Consider the following 5438-nt stretch of genomic DNA (forward strand, 5'->3'; position numbering starts at 1 on the left):
GGTGGACACATGGCTGGACTATCTTCCTGGCACCTGGTGACCAATACCACCCAGGCCCCATTTGTCCCATATGCTGCTGCTCATTGGTTGGTCCTGCCTCACCCTTATGCAACCCAAGTGCTGGGCTCCCAAGTGTCTTGGAAGAAAGAGCAAACTCTACTTCTATAGTGGAATGGTTAAGCATAACTGCTGAAGTTAGGCTGTGGGTTCAAATCCAAGCTCCCCCACCTTCCAGCTGTGTCACTGTGAACAGTTACTTAACTTTCATCTGTAAAATGAGGTTATTAATAAGCCCCGCAGGGCTATTATAAAAATCTAATGAATTAATGAAAAACACTCAGAAGAGTACACAGCACACAGTAAAGCTCTCAATTACATGTTATTATTTATCATCTTCCTGCATTACTCAGATCGAATCTCACTCCCTCCTAAAACCTCCCCTCCACACCCCAGCCTTCATTTATCTCCTTTCTCTAACTCATTTTATACTTACTATTCATAACATACAATCTTCATCTTATGACGTGCCGTCCTGTTCTCTAATTGTTGGTATCACTCAATCTGGCACTTGAATCCACACTAATTACTGTACGCTAATATATAAAATCACGCCTTGTCCTAATTCTTCATGCATGTGCCTTATCTCTTCTCTCCAACTATATATACTAGAAGACCCCCATAAGCCGATTTTATACTTCTCTCACATCTTCACAGTGGAGAATGCAGTGCTGGACACGTAACACAGAGGCACTAAGTACTAAGGTCCTTTCATCTGGAGAACTCTAGAAATCCTGTGCATTAGGGAACCAAACAGAAGTGGAAACGTGCTTCAGAACTGGTACTGATTTCTATAAACCTCTAGTTAAGCCAACTGTTCTTTGGGCAGTGCCTATGCCGTCCTGGGGAGAATACTGTCACGTATTATCTTCTAAAAGGTCTCCAAAATACTTCAAGAAATAGTCTGACTTATTCAAGATTAAAAACTCCCACTGAAGCCTGATCCTCAGGCCTCCTGGGCCAGCTGGCCCTCAAAAGAAATAAGCTCTTCCAAATCATTAGCCCAGGGCCTCTCCAGCTAGAGAGAGAAAACCTGTAAGCAGAACTGTGAGTCTGCAGAGAAGCTACCCTGCACTGAACCCACTCCCAGTGGCTTTGACAGGGGCGGGTGCTGGCTAAGGTGAAGAAATAGTCACACACAGCACCACTGAAAACTTTTGCAATGCACAGTAGACTGGTTTGCCCATCACACACAGCCTCTCGGCACATCCTTTTAATACAGCTAATACTGCTGAGGACAAGTGAGGGCTGGGGTAAAGGGCCAGAAACCGCAGCCAGGTGACCAGAATTCGAACCACTGCACTGCCACTCACTGGCTGCATGGCTTTGAGCTACTTTAACCAATCTGTGCCTCAATTCCTTCATCTGGAAGTGGTAGTTCTAACAGCCCCTGATTCTTCTGGTTGTTATGAGGATTAAAAGCTTTTCAATTGTCACAGTGCTAAGGACAGCACCTGGTTGTAAGCATTATGCAAGCGTCTGTTAAATAATTTTTAAATTGTATTTATATGTGTGTGTGATTACCCCTGCCCAGGGGTAACAGGAAAGGCTACTCAAAGCTGGCATCTGTAATTGAGTAAGACTCAAGGTGCAAGGGAGAGTCCTTTACAATAGCGGTTCTCAACTTACCTTGCGTTTAAATCACCTGGAAAGTTGTTAAAAACCCAGATTCCTAGGCCTCACCTCCAGCATTTCTGATTCAGTAGGTATGGTTGGGAACTGACAAACTATCAACACATTTCCAGTAAGTTCCCAGGTGATGCTGATGCTGGCCCAGAAACCCACTTTGAGAACCACTGCCTTTCAGACTCAGAGAGAAGCAGGTGCAGAGATGCAGGAATATAAAACAACCCGGCCTGCTCAGTGGAGAGAAAGTAATCTAACACAACTGGATCAGAGAGTGGTGATGGAAAATGGCAAAAGAGGAGGTGGAATGAGGCGGCAGGAGCTGACCCCAGAGTGAAGACACCTGGCACAGATACTGTGCGCTTGGAGGCCCTTTGGGAGTTTACAGCTTAAGTAACATGACCAGTTTGTTTCCAAAACCATCATTTTTGCATTAATGTGAAGAATGGACTGGAACAGGGGGGATTATAGAGAAAGGGATAAAAATTAAAAGAAACCAGAGGAGAAATAATGAGGTCAGAGCTGGCACAAGAGCAGCGAGATAAGAAGAAAGAAACAGCGAAATCTTAGGGCACAGAATTGAACAGATGTACAGAGACCTGTATGGGATGGGAGAGAGAAGAAAGGGTTAAGGGTTACTCCAAGCTGGCCAGCTCTGATGCCGGGATGGAGGAGATCCTGTCAACTGAGAAAGGAATGCAGGGGACAAAAGAGATGTGGGGGGAAAAGAACATTATAAATCCAATTTACAAGGGTTTGGAGGCATCCATGATGCCCATTAGGCAGCTAGAAATCCAGGTCTGGAGTTGCCCAAAGAAATCACAAACAGAAATAAAGAGCTGGGTACCCCCATAAGCAGGTCCAGGTTAGAATCAAGGCTGTGGGTAAGGTGGCCAAAGGAGAGAGAACTGACTAGGGAAAGAGCCCGGACAGAAACTTGACTTAACTTTTTAAAATGGGCTCAGCGATCAAAAGTGAGAACAGAGACAGGGAGAATGAGAAAAGGGTAGAGAAGCTGAGGGCCCGTAGGACGAAGCAAAGCTATGACAGCATCCTGGTGCTGGGGTTGTCATCTTACTAGCATTACAAACCCTTCTGACCTCACCTGGGTTGAAGGGAAAGTGTCTGTGCTGGTCACTGTCCATTCTTGGGTCCACTGGCTGCCCTTCCCTGTTCAGCCTGACTCCCTGCAAACTGCATTTCTCAGGCTCCTTTGCCAACTGGCTTCTGGTTAATTTCTGCCAAAGAGAGGCACTGGGAGGAGACTGGGGAGAGGAGGGGAGTAAAACCCAGGTTATCCTCCCCATTGTCTTTCTCCGTCCCCTGCCCCAGCTCTGCCTTCTGTGGCTTCTCAGCAGACATGTGCTTCTGGCTCCCTGGGGTCCGGGAACATTCCCTCCTAATTCTTCAGTCCCTCCAGCTGTGTGTGGGTGGGGATCTCTACGTCAATCCACCAGCCCACTTGGCTTTTCAGTGCTTCCAGCACCCCCTAACCAGCTCCTGTATGAATTCCCTCTACTGAAATGGCTGGTGCAGTCTCTCTGGTCCTTGCTGGTCCCTGATTGATAAACACACAATGATAATACATCAGTTTCTCTCCCCACAACTTATTTCAGTCTTCATAAAACTATTCAGGCTGGGATTATCCAAATTGATATTAACAAAGCCTTCTATTTAAAAATTACAGGGAGGACTTCCCTGGTGGCGCAGTGGTTGAGAGTCCACCTGCTGATGCAGGGGACACGGGTTCATGCCCTGGTCCAGGAGGATCCCACATGCTGCGGAGCGGCTAGGCCTGTGAGCCATGTCCGCTGAGCCTGCACATCCAGAGCCTGTGCTCCGCAATGGGAGAGGCCTCAACAGTGAGGGGCCCGCATATGGCAAAAAAAAAAAAAAAAGGGACACGGGTTCATGCCCTGGTCCAGGAGGATCCCACATGCTGCGGAGCGGCTAGGCCTGTGAGCCATGGCCGCTGAGCCTGCACATCCAGAGCCTGTGCTCCGCAATGGGAGAGGCCTCAACAGTGAGGGGCCCGCATATGGCAAAAAAAAAAAAAAAAAATTACAGGGAAAAGTAATTTTAAAAGAGGCAGTAAATGAAGATAAAAGCTGAAATAAATACATTGTAAAACATAAAGCTGTAGAATGATAAATTAGTTCAAATAGTGGTTTTTTTGATAAGACTACTAAAATAAACAAACCTCTGTCAAATATAATTAAGGGAACATTTTTAATTAGAAATGAGAAAGGAGATAGGACAAAATACAGAAAATAGATTTTTTTCCTCCAAATCCAAAGAGAATGTTATGCACACTTGTAGGCTAATAAACTGAAATCTTCAATGAAATGAATAATTTCTAGAAAGATATAGATTACTAAAAATAATTCAAGAAATATAAATCTAAACAGAATAACCGAAGAAGTTGAAGAAATAATTTGATAACAACTAAAAAAAATGCAGTTTGTCCCAATGTTTCCACCAGAACAATTTTCATACTTTTAAGAAACAGATGGTTTCAATGTTGCATAAAATATCCAGAGCACAGAAAGAGATAAGAGTACGTTTATGTCCATTAGGCAAAGCATGATCTTCTTCCTAAAATCTGATAATGATAAAATACACAAAAAGAAAATTACAGGCACATATCACAAGTGAATATGGATAGGAAAAGCTTAAATAAAATCCTCACTCTAAAAAGAAACTTGTCTTACTTTAACTCTTTAGTTGGTTTTTCTTTTTTTCTGGTTAACAGCTTCATTGAGATATAATTCTTATGCCATAAAAAATATAAAACACTTTATGAATTTATCCTTGCACAGGGGCCAGACTGATCTTCTCTATGCCGTTCCAATTTTAGCATAGGTGCTGCTAAACAGAGCACAAGAGATGATAACTTCATAAGTTAAGTTGAAATAAATTATGAAGGATGGTCAGTTTGTACATTACAAATAACCATTGGACAAAACTAATATAACTCAAATCAAAGGGAAAATATCATCTGGAGAAAACATTCACAGCAAATGTAACAAAGGGTTCATGTCTATGTTATGTAAAGAACTTATACATATTGATGCCAAAACATTAAGTCCCCAATACGTAAACTAGCAAAAAACTAGAGAAGACAATTCATAAAAACAGAAATACTACTAGTAAACAAGCATCTGGGAAAACATTCAACTTCTCTTGTAATCAAAGAAATGCCCCCTCAAATAATGTGGTAGCATATTACACTCACTACATCAGAGGAACTTTAGAAACTATCCAGAATTACAACACTGCAGTAAAACCAGTCCCCACACATGCCATATAAATTGATATCAACTCTTGGCGATACATATCAGGAACCATCTTAAAAGTCCATAATATCCCTTTATCCTGAGGATATTTTAAAGAATAAAAATTAAAGCTACATGAGATGTTCATTGCAATGTCATTTTAACAGCCAAAATAAATAAATGAAAGACCACCTAAATCCAACAACAGGAAGATTATTAATGAAAGGCTAAAAATGACTGTTTAGGGCTTCCCTGGTGGCACAGCAGTTAAGAATCCGCCTGCCAATGCAGGGGATATGGGTTCGAGTCCTGGGCCGGGAAGATCCCACATGCCGTGGAGCAACTAAGCCCGTGCGCCACAACTACTGAGCCTGCACTTTAGAGCCCGTGAGCCTCATCTACTGAAACCCACACGCCTAGAGCCCGTGCTCCGCAACAAGAGAAGCCACCGCAATGAGACGCCCGAGCGCCACAATGAAG

The 5438-nt window shown here is 43.2% G+C and overlaps 1 pseudogene; it reads right to left on the bottom strand.

The window, feature by feature from the left end:
- Positions 1–4464: 4464 nt before the first annotated feature.
- Positions 4465–4564, bottom strand: LOC112412450 (uncharacterized; annotated as a pseudogene).
- Between the last annotated feature and the right edge of the window lie 874 nt (positions 4565–5438).

The sequence above is a fragment of the Neophocaena asiaeorientalis genome, unplaced genomic scaffold, assembly GCF_003031525.2.
Source record: "Neophocaena asiaeorientalis asiaeorientalis breed wild unplaced genomic scaffold, Neophocaena_asiaeorientalis_V1.1 scaffold490, whole genome shotgun sequence".
In the NCBI taxonomy this organism is placed as follows: Eukaryota; Metazoa; Chordata; class Mammalia; order Artiodactyla; family Phocoenidae; genus Neophocaena; species Neophocaena asiaeorientalis.